The sequence below is a fragment of the Cebus imitator genome, unplaced genomic scaffold, assembly GCF_001604975.1.
Source record: "Cebus imitator isolate Cc_AM_T3 unplaced genomic scaffold, Cebus_imitator-1.0 Scaffold236, whole genome shotgun sequence".
Taxonomy (NCBI): domain Eukaryota; kingdom Metazoa; phylum Chordata; class Mammalia; order Primates; family Cebidae; genus Cebus; species Cebus imitator.
In genome coordinates this window covers 573,081-595,401 of record NW_016107551.1, presented here as the reverse complement: position 1 = coordinate 595,401, position 22,321 = coordinate 573,081, and positions in this window count along the sequence as shown.

Below are 22,321 nucleotides of genomic sequence, written 5' to 3'. Positions count from 1 at the left end.
TTCAGCTCTAATAAAAAGCACAGTGCCTAACACATGGTACTTAATAGGTTATGTCTGTTTCTGTTTTTGGTTTTCTTTAAATGAATAGTAGTTATTTTGAGAAATTGCAATTTGTGAAAATTAGTATTGATGCAATTAAAAAATTATGAGAGTCTAGGAAGAGGAGGTAAAGATAGCATGTTTACACAAATGAGCATATGAAGAGCTCTGAATCTCCAAATCCTTGATGTAAGGAGAATAAAGAGCCACTAATATACAGACATCTGATGTGATAGGATTATCAAAGATTTGAGTAACCAGAAATATGTATATAATCATGTGACACATAATGATATTTTGGTCAACAGACAGCATGTATGGCAGTGGCTTCATATGATTATAGTGGAGTTGAAAATTCTTATTACTTAGTGACCTTGTAGCTGTTTAATGTTGTAGCACAATGTATTACTCATGTGTTTGTGGATATGCTAGCGTAAACAAACCTGCTGTGCTGTCAGTCATATAAAAGTATAGCACATATAATTATGTGCACCACATAATGCTTGATAACGACAATAAACAACTATGTTACTGGTTTATGTACTTATTATACTATATTTTATTGTTATTTTAGATTATATTCTTTCTACACACACACACACACACACACATATATATATATAAAGTTAACTGTAAACAGCCTCAGGCAGGTCCTTTAGGAGGTATTCCAGAAGAAGGCATTGTTATCATAGGAGATACAGGAGATGATAGCTCCATGCATGCCATTGCCCCTGAAGACCTTCCAGTGGGACAAGATGTGGAGGTGGAAGACAGTGATGTTGATGATCCTGATGCTGTGTAGGCCTAAACTAATGTGTATGTCCATGTCAATCAGGCTGGAGTGTAGTGACACGATCTTGGCTCACTGCAACCTCCACCCTCCAGGTTCAAGTGATTCTGCCTCAGTCTCCAGAGTAGCAGGGATTACAGGCATGCACCACCACACCCAGCTAATTTTTTTGTAATGTCAGTAGAGACACAATTTCTTCATGTTGGTCAGGCTGGTCGCAACCTCCTGACCTCAGGTGATCCAGCTGCCTTGGCTTCCCAAAGTGCTAGGATTACAGGCTTGAGCCACCATGTCTGGTCCATGTCTTAGATTTTAACAAAAAAAGTTTAAAAATTAAAAATTCAAAAATCAAAAAAAGCTTATAGAAGGACATAAAGAAAGAAGAAATTATACAGCTATACAGTGTGCTTGTATTTCAAGCTAAATGTTAGCACAGAAGAGTCAAAAAGTAAAAATTAAATAGTTTATAAAGTAAAAATGTTACAGTAGACTAAGGTTAATTTATTATTGAAGAAATATGTTTTATAAGTGTAGTTTAGTCTAAATGTGCAGTGTTTGTAGTCTATACCAGTGTACAGTGACGGCCTAGGAGTTCACATTCACTCATCACTCACTCACAAACTCACCCATAGCGAATTCCATTCCTACAAGTTCCATTCACGGTAACTTCCCTATACAGGTATACCACTTTTTAACTTTTATATTGTATTTCTACTGTATTTTTTTCCATGTTTAGATATGTTTCGATAAACAAATGCTTACATGTTTCGATAAACAAATGCTTACCATTGCGTTATAGCTGCCTACAACATTCAGCATAATAACATACTGTACAGGTTTGTGACCTAGAAGCAATAGTTTATACAATAGCCTAAAAGTGTGGTAGGCTATGCCTTGCAGGCTTGCGTGTACATACTCTATAATGTTTGTACAACAGCAAAATCCCCTGACAACTTTTTCAGAAAGTATCCCTGACATTAAGAGCTGCACGACTCTGTGTGTGTGTGCATTTATAAATATATGCACACACATACATGTATGTATACATATTGTATATATAATACACACACACACACACATGTACATTCAAGGAACTCAAGGATGACTACACTCACTGTGACATAAACACCTAAAACTATTTTTTTAATATACAGTCACAAAATAATAAAAAAGAAAAAAAAAAGGTGGGCACTCATATATAGCTAGATACCCAAATGCACACAGAAAAGCCAGGCATGTGGGCATTCCTGATGGAGATGCTGAAGGAGTTTTGCCTCACTAATTTGCCCATTATTTCATGGACATTCATTGAGTGCCTACCCTATGTGACATACTGGAAAGCAGTGGAGGTTAAAATAGCAAGTGCCACAATCACCCCATTCTCAGTGCTGCTCTGCTGTTAGATGGAACCTTTATCAAGTGTCAGCAAGGGAACCTGGCATTTATCAGGGTGGGTGCTGTGCTCTGCTCTGCTGACAGGGTAGATTTAATACATGTCATCCCCACTGTGCTAAGATGTTTTAATGGCTTGCTCTTTCTTCTTTCCATCACCCAGGCAACTTTGTCTTTCTTTTCTCTTCAGTCCCTTTCTCCCATCCCCCAATTCTTCCTCTTTTACATTTTGGGCTCCCCTTTGCACAAGCTGCCTATGTTTGTGACTTTGAAGGAGTCACTAATTCTCTCTGTTTCTGTATACCCATTGATGAGCGTGGGAATTCACTAAATTATCCCTGATGTCTTACCCAGCTCTTAGTGCTATGCTAGCATTGTAGAATTCTGGTTTGAATTCTTCCTGAAGATCAGAGCCTGAGACATGGCCTTTGTGGACGTAGTTTATTTGGGGTCATTTGATCCGATTGTACATGATGGATGGTCTGAGAAATGAACCAGGGAAGGAGGGAACATTACAGGCTTGGAGGATTAGTGAAGTGTAAATGGGGAAAGAAGAAAGGCAACCAATCCAAGGTTATTGAGCTGATTACAACTACAGAAAAACTGGAGCTTAATCCTGTTTTCATGTTTCAAGAGCTGTGTAGAATGTGCCTTAGAAATATCTGAGACTGGAAAAAGAGAATGCTTACCTACTAGTTCCTGCCCATTGGTAAAGGGTTGTCCCAGGAAATGCTAACACCCTATCTCTTCCCAGTTTGTGCAGACATAAGAACGGCTAACCAAGCTGTTGCAAGAGATCCATGAGATTGTGGCAGATAAGCCCTAGGAGAAAAGCTAGAGATATGCAGTGCAGCCAAGACCAGGTGCTGTTAGGCTACACCTGAGTACAGCTGGTTGCTATAGCAAAAACCAGAGAAAAATTGGTGGAGTAAGAGAGTATAAAAGGGAAATATGTGTGCAACAAATAAGACATTGCATCCCTCAATGTTGTCTGAGTGCTGATATCAAAAACTTGTGTCGAATCAGCTTGACCAGGGCACTGACCATATGGGGACTATGTCAGGAAATTTCGATATCCAAGATATATACAAACACAGAATTGTTGTGGGCATGGGCTTCATTGCCCAGCTTCTTCCCAGTTCCCACCTCCCAGTTCCCACCTCCGAGTTCCCTTCCCAGAGCCCACCTGGGTTTGTCGTAACATTGATAATGATTATTAAAGAACATCTACAATGTGCGAGGCAATGTATTAGGCACTTTAAGTACGAGGTCTCTTCTAATCCCTAAATCAGTAGTATCCTAACATCATCAGGTTAGTACACATAATCAATCCCATTTTATAAATGGGGAAACCAAGGCTCAGAGAAGGGAAGTGACTTTCCTCAATTTACATTACCCATGAAGACCTAAACTGGAATTCAAATCCATATATATATATATATATACACACACACACACACACACACACACATATATATATACACACACACACACACACACATACACACACACACACACACACACACACACACATATATATATATCAGGCTATTTTCAGTAGTTGACGCTCTCTCAATGGGCACTTGGGTTTAGACTGGGTGTATGCCTCGGTTCCAGGTCGATATCTCTGCCTTATCTGATGACTAACCTTGGACTCCAGCTTGTTTGGCTACAGCCTTGATATCCTGCTTAGTTACTTGCTAGAGATTCCAGCTGCTTGGACCTCAGTCACTAGGCCACATATATTTTATACCAAATACTAACCCAGTTTTGAACTGGAAGCCTCACTTTTTTTTTTTTTTTTTTGAGACAGAGTCTGTCTCTGTCATAGGCCAATCTCCGACTCCTTGGTTCAAGCAATTCTCCTGCTTCAGCCTCCTGAATAGCTGGGATTACAGGTGCCTGCCACCATGCCAAGCTAATTTTTGTATTTTTAGTAGAGTTGGGGTTTCACCATGTTGGCCAGGATGGTCTCCATCTCTTAACCGTGATCTACCCACCTCGGCCTCCCAAAGTGCTGGGATTACAGGTGTGAACCACCACCACACCGGCCTTATAATTTTTTACTTATGCTTTTTCTCATCGGAGGCCAGCCTACAACCAAGTCAGTACCTCAAACTAACCCTTGTACATTACAGTTTCTTGATTTGCATCTTTTCTTCTGTTGTTTCATTTTTCTCTTTATACTTTCTCTTTCCATAATCCATAATCAATTAGCAGATTAGGGTAAGGCACAGCAGAGAATAACAGGAATAGGTAACCTGGGAGATAAATTTGACATTACTTAGAATTAATCAGAGATTCAGGGAATTTAACATTCAAAGAGAAAGCAGCCCATCTTAGTTCCCCAGCCTATCTTAGGCTATGCAAGCCTCTGTAACAAATATCTTAGACTGAATAATTAATTAACAATAGATATTTATTGTTCACAATTCTGGAGGCTGGGAAGTCCAAGATCAAGGTGCCAGCAGTTTTGATGTCAGATGAGGGCTTGTGCTTCACAGATGGTGCTTTCTATGTGTCCTTACATGACAGAAGAATAAAAGAGTTCCCTCAAGTGTCTTTTATAAGGGCTCTAATTCCATTCATGAAATGACTCTAATGATCTAATCACCTTCTAAAGACTTCACCTCTTAATTCTACCTCAATAGGGATGAGGTTTCTACACGACTTTTGAAAGAACACATTCAACCCTTAGCACCATCTTCATTCCCTCCCACAATGTACTTTTTTTTTCCCTTCTAAGCTTCTTGACAATATATCACTCAGTTCATTGGACAATCATAGCTTAGCTACTCTTGTACAATGTCACGCCCTCTTCCCCAGCCATTGTTGACATCACCAAGATCCTGATTCTAGCTAAGCTGTTCTTGGTATAGAAACAATGAGGGAAAAGGAAGCTGGAAGAGGGAAGTCGGGGGTATGTGCTTTTCATGTGACAGGTAGGTGCATGTAGGCGGAGGGTGCAAGCATCTTCTACCTACTACGTAAATGAAGAAACAAAGAATGCTTGTCTAATGGGAAAGAGGAAGTAAATACGTTTTAATTATTAAAGAAACGGTGACAGTTGGAGAAAGATTTCAATCAGCCCTAAATGCTATGCCCAATTATCTTCCTGCACCATTGACCACCCACGTCCCTGTCTCTGTCCTTTACATGCCTGCATTATGTTTTCAATGATGAAAAATTCTCAGCTTTCTGAATTTTTTTCATTTCCCCGTAGATCCAGTTGTTATAAAGTGCTTCCTGATATTGAGCAGAAAGCAGTTTTCCTGTACTTTCCACTCGTTAACTCTGTTTCTCTCTTTGGGACAAAATAAAACCAGTAAAATCCCTTTTTTTTATACCTGCTCATCCAACATCTGAAAGAAAGCATCCCAACTCTTCTCCCCATTCCATAAAGAAGTTTTTACTCTCTAAGATAAATGTGCTCAAATTATCTTATTTTTTTGTGCCATGGTTTAGAATACCATGCTACGCTGGTCTCTTCTCTCTGGTTATACAACAAATTGTTAAGCTCTCTCTCCATGTCTAGTTTTGGCTGTCCCAATATTTAATGATGTGGGCCTGTTACATGCCTGTCTGTAGGGTCTTACTTGCATTATAAATAATCACTGCCTTGTGATTTCAGCGTCAAGCAGGTACAGCACGACATGGTGGTATTATGTTTGACATTAGACATGGCCCAACAAGGGAGAAGAACATGCTTCAACAGTTAGATGATTATGTTAATACAAACTGGGATTTATTATTATGTTTGTCTCTTTCAAGACTGAATCTGATGTGATTGCTGCTGCTGATTCAGTACTAGGTAATGGAGGCTGAAATGTATTCCCCAGAAGATTCTCCGGGAACAGCCACCTGGGATTGACAGAGAGAGTCACTGGGTGTCACTGTTGAGTCATACAAATGCACAAGCCGCTTGCTTATACAAGTCTGGCTCCTTAAAAAAACTAGGAGAAGGAGGTTTGGGGTGGCTGCCTGTCTCCTCCTGGTCTGCGTCTCTTCATTAGGGTCAAGATAGAGCATCCCTCTCCCAGATTTTCCCTAAGAAGTATTGAGTCAGACGTGCCCACATCAGTGTGGGTCTTAGCTGCCACTTAATGAGCTGATCCATCCTTGATCTGCCTGATGGTGCTGATAGGGGTCTGCTTTTATGTATCTGTGTAGTAAGTAATCACACCCCCAACTGTAGTCAAAGGATGTCTCCCCCTTACACCCAGGGCTTGCTGAACCTAACAGCTCTCTTCACAGCAGATAAGCCTTTCCATTCCATAGTTAGTTCGTTCCAGATAGACTGTGATTTCAGTCTCAGCCAAGGGTCAGTGGCACATTTCAGTTTTTTTATTTTTTATTTTTTAATTTTTTTTATGGGAGTACTGATTTTGATAGAAATAAAGACAGGTAGAATTATAGGCACTAGTACTTTGAAAGGCAAGGAGAACAATTGATCAAAAGAGAGATGGGCCAAGAATGAAAAGGCTGAGTGCTCTAGTAACCTTCTGTCCAAAAACTGACCCTGTTACTAACCCAGCCTGATCCACAAATAGGCCATGAACTTTTGTTACCTCAGTGACTAAATAGCCTTCAGGAGATGGTCACTCTGGTTCATTGGCAGGTGTTCTCAATTCTTTTAGGTGAACATCATGAAAATGCAAATACCAAAATACCACATCCCTAAAAGTTTTCCCTATGTGTTAGGAAAGCCCTAGGCATCAGTATATTTATAAACCTCACATGTCACTAAGGAATTTCCAAAGCACATTCTTCCAGGAGTGACTGATGATTGTATGCTTTCTGAAGATTGTGCATCACATTACTATTTTAAAAAATTTTTGCTTCCCCTAGAATTCAATACTGAGTTACACCCCAAGCAATCCTTCCAAAACACAAATGTGATTGACCCTCTGCTCTCTCCTCTTAAACTCCCCAATGTCTAATCACCACATACAAGTCAAGTATAAATACAGTGCCCTGCTATTCATGTCCTTCCTCATTGGCCCCTGCTTAGTCCAGCACAGAACAGTTTCCACCCACACACTGATTATGCTGCCTTACTTCATGCCAGGGGCTCCCCACTTGGCTGCACATTGAAACTACCTGTGGCGCTTTTGAAAGCACTGATGTCTGGGTCCCATCCCCAGGACTTTAGTTTTTATTGGTAGGGAAAGGAGCTCAGACGTCGAGATTTTTCAAAGCTCTCCAGTTGATTCTAATGGAACACAAAGCTTCAGAATCACTATTCTTTGGTGTTCAACCCACTCATTTTCTTAGCCTTCTTTGACTGAGCTATAACTGTTAATTCTTCTTGACTCAACCTACTCATCCTCTCCTTGAAGAAATCAAGTCTGAATTTAATCTTCTAGCCAAGTTAAAGATGTTTCTCGGGGATTCCATAGTTTCTTGTGCATACTTAGGCTATTGTATCAGAAATATTTATATGTCTATTTTTTACCTCTAGACTATAAGCTTATATTGGATAAGTGAATTAATAACACATATTTGTCATTTTGTGCCCAGTGCACAGCACAGGACTTAACACCTACGAAGTGCCCAGGAAATATTTTGTAGGATGGAACTATTGGTAATTGAGAATGCGAATGAGTTAACAAATGAATAATCGGTGACAATGAAAATAACTTATTAAGCTTTACTGTGTATTTAGCCAGACACAAAGTATTATAGTATTATTACCTTATTTTACATTCACAAAAAGTCCCTTTAGAAAGAGTGATCTCCATTTTAGCTTAAGAAGCCTGGGTTTAAAGGTGGTGAGTAGATGCCACAGCCATAATTTGAAGGCTGGTCTGTCTGACTTTACTTTTAGTCACTTTACTGAGTGCCTCTAGAAATAGAATGGGAAAGATGTCTAACCTGATTTTCTCATTGGAGTTTTTACTGGGCTCTTTTTGCCAGGCATGATATTATCTCTTTAAATACTTCATCCCACATAAACACACAATAACTCTATAAATTAGGTATTATTCGTCCCATTTAATTGGTAGGAAAACCAAGCCTCAGAGAGAAGCAAAGTAATTCAGGCAAGGCCATATGGCAAGGAAATAACAAATGCTATATGAAATCCTGTGGCTTCATGGTTGTCTGCCTTTAATATCTAGAGTTGCTCACTATGCTACAATTGCCTTTTAATAGATAAGGAAGAAAAAAGAAAAGCAGAGGAGCAAGTCAGGGGGAGAGAGAGAGAGAGAGAACTGGCTCCAAACACAGATCAGATACACTAATTTTTGGACTGACTTTGATAAGGACAAAATACCTCAAAGACAGAATTCTTTGTCTCTATTCTTTAACAATTTTGCCCCAAGAGTCACTGGGACAAAAGAGTAAAACAACTTTTCTTTTGAATAGATTGGTTACTTATTCTAAGCCTGCCAAAAATATCCGAAGTGTAATCAAATCTTGTATTTGATGTCCTTGTAATTCCCTAATTTAGACAATTAGTGCAAAAATCTTAAAGCCCAAGAGCTTTGGCTCATTTTTTTAGGTGATGAACACCTGAGGCTCTTAGAGGAAAGGCTTGACAAAGGTGACCTTGCAGAATAGTGGCCAGAACTCAGTTTTTTTTTTTTTTGTTTTTTTTTTTAATTCCCTGTCTAGTGTTCTTTACCCATGGGTTAACTCCATGATTAAATATGGTTAAACATGATGAATATTTTAAGAGCTACTTGGAGTTTCTTGGTTCTAAAGTACTCTGAATGCCAAACACAACATATTTTTATTGCCTATTTCTACCATGTAACAAGGCCATTTGCTCTGTGGGATCTTGGTAATAGGAATAAGTAGGAACAAACAGAGTTAAGGTACAGATTCTTTTTTCTCAATAATGTGAACAGATGGCTTACAATGGGAAGTGGATACTGGCTGCAAAGATGTGTGAACCACTGTTACCCTGTGAACCTTTGAGAAAGAGTGAAGGAGACATCTGGAAATTCAGATCAGATACATTTATTCAGTGGTTGAGCCCTGAAAAAAAGACAGGCTAGGCCTCTCAAGGCCTGGTTAAAGTTGTGGGAAGAACATCAGATTGAGAAGCAAGTTACATCTAGTGCTTTCAGGAGCTAAAACTTTTGAGAAGCTGATAAATGCTTCTGTGCCTATGCTGACTGATGTATTATACAAAATGGGAATTATATTTGCCAATGTGCAAGCATGTTAGGTACTTGCAAAAATTTTCTCATGGTGATTCTGTTGATCTGTTCTCTCTCTTCTTTCTCTATCAATATTTTTTATTAGCCTCAAGTCCTAACAGTGTTATTTTATAATCTTTCACCAGTCTCTTAATAAAAAGTAAGTTCTCTTCCCTCTCTTCATCCTGATGTATGCATGTGTGTTTGCTATGGGTCTTACTTCAGCATGTTTTTACTTGTGATTAGCTATCAGCATATCTACCTCCTTCACTAGATGGTCAGGTTCTTCTAGGCAAGATCTATGTTTTCACCATTCCTTCTTCTTCCAGTAAAATTACACAATTTGTTTTGTATAGAGAAAGTTCTTATTCGCCATTGGTTATGTCACGTTAAATTGTAAGCACAGGCACTACCTGTGTTCTTCCAGACATAAAAAGTCTAAAAACTGTGAGTGTCCATTTGTGAGTTATTGGAGGAAATGCCTCAGAAATATTTGGAAATTTACCATATTATCACAAAGGATATGGAGGCAGAAGCAGAAATCTTGGATAGGTATGTAAAATATGTAATATTACACGATCAATTTACTTTACTGGGCCTCAATTTTCTCATCTGTAAATAGGAGATAATAGTACATGTCTTAACTACCTTCCCTTATTATTATAAAGATTTAATGAGATTACATTTAAAGGCATTTTGCAAACCATATAGCAAGTACTCAAGGTTGAGTACTTTTTTATTAATGTTGTCATTGAAGTTATGTGTTGCATAATGATGTTTTAGTCAACAACAGAGCACATATACAGTGATGGTCACAAAAGATTATAATACCATAGTTTACTGTGTCTTTTCTATATTTAGATGTGTTTAAATACATGAATATTTACCATAATTTACAATTGCCTGCAGTATTCAGTACAGTACCCTTCTGTACAGGTTTGTCATCTAGCAGCAACAGGCTACACCATATAGCCTATGTGTTTTGTGGGTTATACCACATAGGCTTGTGTGAGTAAACACCTATGACATTTACACAATGACAAAATCTAATCATGCATTTTTCAGAAATTGTCCTCTCTGTTAAGCAGTACATGACTATATTACTACATTAGAACTCTCTAAATTCTTATGTGATCTAAGTAACTATAATTCTTAACTTGGTGGGATTTTTAGTGAAAATGGTAAATAAGAAATACTTGTATTAAAAATGGCCATGTTCTTCTGGTCTTCTTGGAAATAGTCTAATGAAATAAGTACTTAAATCTAAAATCTATGGAATGCTACCAGAGTCAGAACCAATATACATGTATAATCCAGGTGACCTCTTGGCTACTCAGAGATAATAACAGATAAGAATGGAACTGGAGGCCAAGCCAGGATGATGACTTGAGGCCAGGAGTTGGAGACCAGCCTGAGCAACATAGTGAGACCCCATCTCTACAAAAAAATTTAAAAGAAAAAATAAGTATCCAGATACGGTGGCTTTAGCATGCAGCCTCAGTGACTTTGGAGGCTGAAGTGGGAGGATGGCTTGAGCCCAGGAGTTGGAGGCTACAGTGAGCTATGTGGTGCCACTGTACTTCTAGACTGGTGACAATGTGAGACCTTGTCTCTGGGGAAAAAAAAAAAAAAAAAAAGAAGAAGAAGAAGAATTGGACTGGAAGGTATAAGAGGTAGGAAGATTTTTCTCTTGAGCTTATATTAATCCTTGACTGACTTGATTAATCACAGCAACCTACAATCTTCTGATGTATCTGCCAGCAGTCTCATCTTCACAGAAGCATTAGCCATTTCAGTGACCCTTTACCAAATTTGAGCCCTGCCTTTTTGTTGGTGATCTTGAGCTATTCATTTTTGCTATCTGAATCTGTTTTCTCATCTGCAAGATGTAAGTACATGCAAATAAATACAACAGCCACCATTTACTGAACACCGACAAGGTGTCTAACTCTGGAATGGTTACTCTGTATCTCCCTAACAGTCAAGGATACTGAGCCCTGAGAAGTAACTTCTTTTGCCATCCTAGTCCCTTTAAATACAAACATAATTGAAAACTGTATTTTAAGACTGCACTGGCAAAAATATAAATAATATCTGCGCTGTGAATTGCTGAGAAAGGGTGGGGCTTGGAACTGGACAAAGGTTTGTTAGAACCCAAAGCCTGAACGTTGTAACTACAAAGTAGTTAAATGACACAAATATCAGTTGCTGTAGCTATTGGTGATACATTCTGATTGCTTGGGTTCTTAAATGAGAAAAGTTCATTGACTAGGTCTTCAGGAAAAAACAAAAATGCAAAAATGAAACATTCTTAACAGTTAATAAAAATTGTTTGAAGGCCCCCCAGGTACCTATGTGGGAGCAGGGGAGATAGGAATCCCCTCATTGCATTCTTGAAGACATTGAGACAATGAAAGCAAAGAAGCACAAAACATAGATGAGCCACAGCAGCTCCTTCTGCTGTGCACAAGGCCCATTTTATTCTTCATTAATCTATTTCAATACATTTTCCACTGTTCCAATCTTCCTCTCCCATACCCACCCACTCTCCATCAAACATAATTCCTCTCCTCTCTTGTATGTTACAAAGAAATGGAGTTGGCATGGAGGCAGGTTTGTATCCCACCTGGGTATTTTGCAAGGAGGAAGGACTCTTCCCTGTAAAAAATATTTAAATACATTTTTTGGCCACCTTGGTATAAACAAGGATACAATCTAGGCTAAATTCATTGCTATATATTCAATACTGTTATATATTTTTTCTTTTTATTTAAAATATTTAATTTAATATTTTAATTAAATATTGCTATTTAATAGCAATATTATTATATATTTTTTCTTTTATTTAATCAAAATAGCAAAATTTTTTGATTTTTATTTAGGGCAAATCAAAATCAAAACATTTTTGTGCACCCCTAGAAGTATTGTGAGCTTGAGCCTACTGTGCCTAGTGGAAACTTCGATACTAGGTGAAAAGCTTGGAAAACAAAATGTCACAGAATATGTATCAGTTTTCAGAAGTTTTAAATGAGTAATCTGTGGGCAAATGTAAAACAGTCTCTGCCCCTCTCTCTACTTTTTTTTCACTAAAAACTAGAGGAGAATAATGCCCAACTTTGCTAGATTATGAAGACATTAAATACTGCAGAACAGGCTTTGAAACCCAGCAAAGAATCTCATTAGTTACTGGATCCAGAGATGATGGGTTCTCTGGATCCAATGTCTGTTCTGGTGACCAGAGGAGTGGGAATAAAATGATTGTCTGCGTCCCTAGAATCACCTGGGAAGAGCACTTCTCCAAAGGAGTGAGGGGAAGAGTCTTTCCTAGTCAGACAAAATCAACAACAACAACAAACAAACAAAAACACCAACTCAAATTATTGTCACAATTGTAAGGTTGAAGCTAAAAACAGAAACATACATTTGCTTCCTAACCCCTCCCAAGGCACCCAATTAGAGATTTCACTTAGATACATATGAATTCACTTGGATAAAATTATTCAACCAGTCACTAGTTCTTCCAATTATACTAGCTTTTTTTCACATGAATATTAGGAGAGATATTTGACAAATGCCTTGCTCAAGTGCAGATATATCTTCTCTAATACTTTCTCTGGTCTAGTAAACTCAATATAGGAGAAAATGAGGCTAGTTTAACACAGAGGCAGCTCCAAAAGTCTTATGTGGAAGGTAGCAATTAATTTGGAGGGACTGGGTACTAGACACTTTTTCTAAAGCGGTTAGTAGAGCAAGCATTCTATATTTATTCATATAAGTAAATGGAGAAGGTTGGTGGAGATTATAAGAAATTTAAGCAGCTCTGGCCCCTTCAGCACACTTGAAAACACTGCCCACATACAGGAGTTTTACTATGTGAAACTGTGCTGATCCCTAGGAATCATTGGTTTCCCTTTAACCACTGTCAAGCCAAGCCCCAGATAGTGAGAGAGAAGATGAATATGTCATCCCAGCCCTCTCAGGGACCTCTCACTCTTTCTATCAACTTATTGTTCTAGAATCATGCCTAGGATGAGTGTCAAAACCACCAGTCTCTATTTTATCAAACTCAACATATTTTCCATGTTTCAAAAATAAGAAGGACATTCATTTGTCTCTCATATTCCATCCTCTGTCTTTATCTTCCGGAACACATTCCCTGATTCAGCAAAGATCACAGTTCAGGGATAATGGAGGCATATACAAATAGTCTCCTCCTTCACAAAGTTGCCCCCCTGCCCCCTGTCATGCTATAAAAAAGGGGAAACAAATAGGATAGGATTTACAAAACCTGGACTTAATTCAGGCTTCCATACTAACTAACTGGGTCATTTTGAACAAATACTAACGTCTCAGAATTTGGTTGTCTGCAAGATGGCTTCATAATAACTGATTTGTCTACCATACAGGATTTCTGTGACACCTAAGTAAAATTTTGTTTATTAATGTACTTAAAGTCAGCAAATAGGTATATTTCATAGAAGGTAGAGTGCTATAATTATTACTATTACCACTGTATAGGTTTTATCTTCATGGCATCAGACATCTGAAGACTAACCAGATTTCTATTTTCCTCTGTTCAAGAACCTCACAGCCTAAACCACTCACTGACACTATTTGCACCTCCCAGAGAAGCATTTCAAACAAACTTCACTGAATAATTTTTATTTACATTTGGCTGCTACTGCTCTGGACAGAAGTTGACTGTTATTTATCTTTGAGATGCAATTTTCTTTCTTCTTTTTCTTTTAAATCTATGTTCTGTGAATGGATCCTTTAAATCAAAAAATTGTTTTGTTTACACATTCCCCTATAAAATAGCTGACAGTATTAACTGCAATAATAGAATTTCATCATCAGAAAGAAATATGTTTCTGGGATGGATATCTGGTTGTGAGGAGGAGGTGGGGGAGAATAAGAGAAGGAAGCATTTCAGATCAGTATAGTCCCATTGTCTGACTTTCCATTTCTTTGGTATATCAGAAAAAAGGCAAGCTAAAGTACCACAAAATTAAAAGGGACACAAGCAGAAGGAGAAGTACCAAATTGAGCTTTTGTTGGCAATTGCTGAGGAGGAGGGCAAATCGCTTTTCAAGTCTTCAAATGGTTTTATAAAGTTCCCTTAAAACATTTTCGCTGACTTTCTCTTCTTCCCACTTTTTTCAAATGTAAATCACATTTTGAAGTTATTTTTTGACATTATTCAGAAAAATCACCTACTACAAGTTTATTCAATGAAAGAACTGAAAATACAGATAAATGAAAACACATTTTTAGATGGACAAACTGTATTAGTCATAAACGAAATCATACCAATGAAAGCACATACAACCTTTTATACATGCAAAAGCATATCAATTGATTTGTTGATGTTTTTATATTGTGATAAATAAAATAGCTAGTGGAAAGTAGTATCTGACACATAATTAACCACAAGTAAATAAATATTAAATTTTTTACCCTTTTGTGGACAAGATAGCTTCACTGGGGTCTCATCCATAAAGCAAACATGTATTAGAGAAAAATGCGCCTGTACATCATTGCCAGCCTTTTTTTGCTGAATATATTTTACATAAAAGTCACAGTGATGGACTGTGTCCTGGGTGTTGACCACTTTTCGGAATGAACTTGTGAACATCTTCATCTCATTTGTGTGGCAAGATATATCAAAGTTCTTAAGAACATTTATTTTCCCTTTGATGTAATAATTATACTTTTTGGAATATATCATGAGGCAATAATCCTACATCCAGAAAAAAAAATGTATGTTCTGAAATGCTATATGCACAATAAAACTGTGTAAACAAATTTCATTTATAACAATAAGGGAAGGATTAACTCCAGTTGAAGGCCCGTAGCGGCTCTGTTGGCTCAAGTAACTGTGCAGAACCAGTCCCCCGTACAATGCTGGTTGAAGATTCAATATGTATTTGTGAAACTGAATAATTTTACAATAGTAACGATTGTGAAATTATGCTGTGTGAAACTAGTCAGTCATGGAAAAACTAATACTGCATCACTCCACCTAAATGAGGTACCTAAAATAGTCAAATTCATAAAAACAAAGAGTAGAACCGTGGTTACCAGGGTTAACTACCCCTAACAGTGGAAGAATGGACAATGGGAAATTGCTGACTGGGTGTGAAGTTTAAGTTATGCAAGATGAGTAAGTTCAAGAGATCTGCTATACTACATGGCTCCTATAGTTAACACAGAAAATGTTTAAGTGAGTAGATCTCAAGTTAAATGTTTTTACCACACACTCAAAAAATAAACGGGAGTGGAAAGAAACTTTTGGAGGTGATGTGTATGTTTATTACCTTGATTGTGGTGATGGTTTCATGGGAATATACGTATATATATATATATGTGCTTGTGTGTGTGTGTGTGTGCATATATATATATATGTTCATATATACATATGTTGAAACCCAAGTTGTAGATATCAAATATGTACAGCTTTTATGTATCAATTGCCCCTCAATAAAGCTATTAAAAACAAAAATATGTTTCTAAGAGTGTTAGAAAAAAATGAAAATTACTGATAATTTGTTTTAATTTAATTTAAATGTTAAAAACCCCCCAAAATATAATGTATTGTAAGGCCACGTTTTAGTCTACTTATAAATGTAATTTGTTATAATATATGTAAGTACAAAAGGAAAGAACCCAAATTGTTTCTGACTGTCCTTGCATATTTTTTGTATCTTTCCAGTTTCTTAAAAACAATTAGCACTTATTAGTTGTATGATGAACAAAAAATACAGATTATCTTAAACTATTTCTGATCCTCTTTTTAAATTAATATCAGTATTTAGGGATAAATATATCAAGTATATATGATATTTTTCTACATACCTAGAATGTACAATGATCAAGTCCGAGCATTTAGGCTATCCATCACCTCCAGCATTTATCATTTCCATGTGCTAGAAACATTTCAAATTCTCTCTTCTAGCTATTTTGAAATATTAGCTCAGGGAAGTCTCCTCTAAAGTTAGACTATAGTGGGGTAAGGTAGGAAGGATGTTTGTAGTAGCTTCCCCATCTCCTGAGTCTTGCCTCCCACTTCAAATGCAGGAAGACAAAATCTTCATATTTTCTCTGTGCAACAATGGCCTGTTATGATAGCTGGTTTATAATAGGTTCTTAATAAATATTTTGTATTAATTAATGCATAGTGATCCTGAGAATACACTGACATGAGCCATCAATTCTTCATAAGAAAATAATAGTTACTTGATAGTTAAAAGAAAATAAAATTAGAAAATATTTCATGTCCACTTCATTATTTAAAAGTTTTAATCAAAAGCTTAATTCATTTTTTAAACATCATTGTTTGCTCTATTTTAATAAGTGCAAGAAAGTATAACGAGTTATCCAATATTTCTCTCTCCAATTCTGCCTTACTAATGTAACCAAAGGTAACCATGTGCTGTATATCTTCCTTCAGATTTCTCTTTGATCATACTGACCTATGCAAGCACTTGCAAATCTTCAAGAGTTTTGTTTGTTCATTTTTTAAAAAAAGCTTGTATTTTGAAATAATTATAGATTCACAGAAGTCTATTCATCAGAATAGTACAGAGGGGCCCAGTGTACCCTTCATCTGGTTTCTGTCAATAACTTCTTATGTTATTATAGTATAATATCAAACAGTCCTGCAGTCCAGGAAACTTACTCAGTTTTCACCAGCTTTACAGGCACTCATGTGTATGAGTGTGTAAATTTGGGTAGCTCTATGTAATTTTATCACATGCATATATTCATGTAATGACAACTACCATTGAAATTATTCTCTTACAACTCTGGAGATCAGAAGTCCTAAAATGAGTTGGCAGTTCCTTCTGGAGGCTGTAGGAGAGAAATTATTCCCTTGTCCTTTTCAACTTCTAGAAATTCCCTCATTCCTTAGCTGGCAGTCCCTTCCTTATATCACTCCAAACTCTTGCTTTCATAATCACATATCCTATTTTTAACTCTGGTCCTTTTCGCTCTCTTTTAAAGATCCTTGTGATTATGTTGTGTGCACACAGGTAATTTAGGATAACTTCCCCATCTCAAGACCCTTAATTTAATCACATATACAGGGCCACTTTTGTGATGTAAGATAACCTATTCACAGGTCTGGGGGCCATTATTCAGCATTTCACACAAATAAATGGTTATGTTTCACTTCCAAAAGGTAAATTAACTGGACTGGAAATTCTGAGTTGAATATTATGGTAGATTTCTTTATTACTCAGCAAATATTAACTCTGTTCCTCCCCATACCTAAGTTTTAAGTGTATTTTCCCATCTCAGTGAATTTGGACTTGCTATAATCAAAGGAATTTGATTTTTAAGATAAATTCTGAACACCCTCTTGAGTTTTGCCCTACCTCATGAGAACAACAGCCCTCCATAGTGACTACTTTTTGAGCTTGGTTTCCAGAAAGAAAAAAAAAAAAGAAAGAAAAACAACCGAAAATAGAATCATGATGATCCGCAGACATAGAAAATAAGTGTTTGCTGTGAGTCCCAATGATTTGAGAGATTATTTGCTCTCACAACAAAAAGCTGACTAACACATAGAATATGAATATAATTAGTTTTAGTAGATATTACCAAATTGTTCTCCAAGTCCTATAACAATGCAAATTTATACAATGAATGAGAGCATTTGTTTCTGCATTTCTACTAGAAAAACAAAATCCCTTATTAAATGTTGCTAATGTGATAGACCATAAAGGTATTTCTTAATACACCTGTAAGTTTTATTTCCTGGACTACAAGAAATGTAAATATTACTTCACATTTTCATTTACTATTTAGACTTGATAATGATGACTGCATACTTTTCTTTAGTTCTTTTTCATTAAAGTTGGAATAAATCTCAAAAATGATCTCAAACCATTTTTCTGTCATAAGGTCGGTGAATATTTTATGTTTATTTCAATCTACTGTTAGCGAATACTGCTTACCTCCTGTGTGTATATATATAATATTGTATAATTAACAACACACACTATATATACATATGTAATATTCTAATTTTTTATTAGACAAACATTTTTTTATTTCTTCTTTTTACTTTTTTGACTATGAAGGTTTTCCCCATGCTTAGAATGTCTTGTGATACTTTTGTTTTATTTAGTTAATCATTTATTTTTGTATTTAAGCTTCCACACCATCTGGAATTTATTTTGTCTATGATGTGAAACAGGCTCCAACTTAATTTTCTTCCAGATGGGTAGCCAGTTGTGCCAGCTTCATTTAGTTTAACCATCCTTTTCTCCAACATTAAAATGCTGCCTTTGTTTCATTTTTAAATTCTTATATAAATATTTTGACTTATTTTAGGATTTTGAATGTACATTTTGTGTCATGAAATTTTCTAAGTCCTAAAGTTAAAACACAGACAAAACAACTAAATTTCCCATTCTCATTGAGTTTATACTCTAGACAGAAGAAGCAGAATATGACAACTGGCTAGCTAAATATATAAATAAAGGTTTGATGGTAATAAAAGCAGGAGATTCCTGAGTTTCGTTTAGAAAGGGGGTTCAGTGATGTCTTCCTTTGTAAAATGACATTTGAAAAGACACCTGGTTGGTGCTGAAGAGCAATTTATGCATATGTCTAATAGCAAAGCAATTGGAGGAGAGGGAACAACTATGCTTTACCTAAAACATGGCAAAGCCAATGTGACTGCATAATATGTCAGAATGCATAGTTGATTATCAGCCTAGAAAAACTAATTTGTTTTCTATTCTTATTCTAATACTCTGAGTTAAACACAGGCTATTAGAATATGTTCTAATATCAGTAAGGCAAGGCAACCTTTGCTATTTTTCTTTTGATATTTTTCTTGTATAGTATTTAGGACTTTATATAAACTTTAACATCATTTTTGAATGGTATTCTTTGCCTAACAAATAGGCAATGGGTACATATTTAGATAAAAAGACAGATAAAATTTACATGGGGTCATTCCCATTGGAATTGACTTAATTTGCATATTATACTTTAATCTCATATTTTATATTAATTACTTTAATATTAGTCCATTATTGTAATGTGTCTTCCCCTTACAAAGGCATGCCATGCTTTTTAAGAGGTTTTTGTTTTATTTTGTTTTGTTTCATTTGTATCTTTTGCTAAAATTGTATAGAGATCCTCTTCCTTTGTGTTAAATTTATTTCTAACCATTTTATAAATTGGTGGCTATTTTAATTATTTTTTGATTGCCCCTTTCCATTGCTTATTGCAAGAATAGAAAGAATAGGCTTATTTTGTACATTTATTTTATATCTAGCCACCTTACCAAATTATCTTATTATTTCTTTTTTTCTTTCTTTTTTTTAAAAATATACTTTAAGTTTTGGGGTACATATGCAGAACATGCAGGTTTGTTACATAGGTATACACATGCCATGGTGGTTTGCTGCATCCATCCCCCATCATCTACATTAGGTATTTCTTCTAATGTTATCCCTCCCCAATCCCCCCACCTCCAGCTATCCCTCCCTTAGCACCCTGCCACCTCCCGACAGGCTCTGGTGTGTGATGTTTCCTTCCCTGTGTCCATGTGTTGTCATTGTTCAACACCCGCTTATCGGTGAGAACATGTGGTGTTTGGTTTTCTGTCCTTATGTGGATTTGCTGAGAGTGGTGGTTTCCAGCTTCATCCATGTCTTAGGTTTTTTGTTTTGTTTTGTTTTGTTTTAACTGAAACTAAGTTCTCTATGTATATAACCTTGTTCAAGCAAAAAGAAATTTAAATCTATTCTCCTCAAATATTTAATTAAAATTATTTAATTTTTCTGCTTTTGATATTTGGTAGAATACAAGACACCTCTGAATACTAATGTAGGTAACAATCTTTTTTAAAAATTTTCCTGACATTTATCACATTACATAATTTTACTTAATTTTTATTTAACTACAATTTCTTAAGAATGGTTCATGAATTTATTAAATGTCTTTTTAGAATCTTTCGCTATATTCAGCTGGTTTTCTTCCTTAGTATGATAATATAGAAAATTATGTTGATATATTTGAATGAACCTTACATTCAAATAATAAATCCAGCTTCAAAATGATTTTCCAAATATTTTCCATTATTTATTTAATTGCCTTTCTTCTATATTTATTTGTTTTTCTTATTTTGAGACTTCCACTAATGGTGTACTAAAGATCTTGTATTTTTATCAAAGTCACTTGTAATTGCATTCCTGATTTTCATTACCTTTTGTATTACACTTTGAGATTTTTTTCTGTGTTCTGTTTCTCTTACTCTCACATACTAATTAATGGAAAAGTGATGTTTTACACTATTAAATAACCTTATCCAAGGGTATATATTGCAGTAAGATTGTATATGATTATACATATACTTTTTTTTCTTTAATAATGTTTTAGTTGTTTAGGCTGACTTCTTTTCCCCTCCAACTCTGTTCTGTTTTCTGTGCTCCCCCTTTACCTAGTTGCAGACCCCACTGGGTATCTTGTTATGTTCTTTTGACTGCTCCCTTGAGTTCCAGAAAAACTTTAAGTAGGACAGTCTCATGAGATGGGAAGTGCATAAATATTCGGCCTGTAGAACAATGCATAGTTTCAGCTGATAGTCCATGCCCTGACAGAAAGCAGGGCACAGACTCTTGTGGTCCCTGGTCTTCTGTTGCCTTCCCACTTCAAATATTCCTCTCCCAAATATGCCAGAAGATAGAACACACTAAGCACAACCCATATAAACCTACACCTCTGGAGATTCAAAAGACATGGTGGGTCAACAATTCATGGCGATTGCCCACTGGTCCCTATGCTGTCTTTTGACTTAAAGGGGAATCCATTCCTCATATTTATTTCCACTAGGATCGTGAGAAAAACTGAGGCTTGACAACACTCTCCAGATGCTGCATATCTGCTTCTTCTAGTTCTGCTCAGCATAGAAGCATATTCAAGCCACCATTCTGCAGAATGTTTTTAAGGCTTAGGTTTGGAAGCAATAAAACATATTAGAAATCAGGCCGTTTCTGGAAATGGTGTACATGCTGTTTTGCCTTTTCCAAGTCATGAGGCATTAATAAAATCCATTACTTTTGTGTCACATATTACTCAATATTATTATGTTATTATTTTTCAAATTTTAAAGCATAATTTCCATAGTTATGCATACTTTCATGAATATTTTTCTTTCATGAGACAGAGAGACTCAATTTCTTTTAAGAGAAAAAAATATGAATTACTACATGTAAATGTTTTATTAATAATCATCTCTCTTATTTGCATACTTTAAAGTCACTTTCAAGATTCCTGACATAAATTATCTTATTTGATTCCTATCATGATTCAGTAATATAAAAGTATTATGATAATAATAATAATAGTTGAAATTCATGAAATGCTTACTACATAATATATGTTATAAAAACAATTATCACCAATTCTTTGGAGAATGTACTATTATAATCCATATCTTATAGATGAGAAAATTAAAATATAGGAGTATTAGGGAAGTTGCCAAAGATTATGTCTCTAATTAGTGGTGGAACTAGAAATTGGTATCCTCAAAATGCAATTGCGAAATATGGACCCTTAACTACCATGTAATCCTACAAGATAAATGTTACCATTCATATTTATAGATCCGGAAACTGGTGAAATAGGTTGCTTTGCTTGCCCATGATCACGTAGGAATTAAATGGTGAAGCAGAGACTAGAAGTCCTGTCTTCTGATTTGACATACACATTTCTCTTCAGAGTATGATATGTAACTAGTATAACCTGTCCCATTGTAGATGCTAATCAGTGTGCAATCATTGAGATCCATTTAAAGATATTACAATACCGTTTAATTTAGCCATGGTTAAAATTAAATTTCTTACGAGATTCATATATGTATTTCTTAGGCATTTTGGAATAGAAAGAATTCTTTTACTGTTATTACTGGTGCTACAGCTGCTGTAGGTTAATC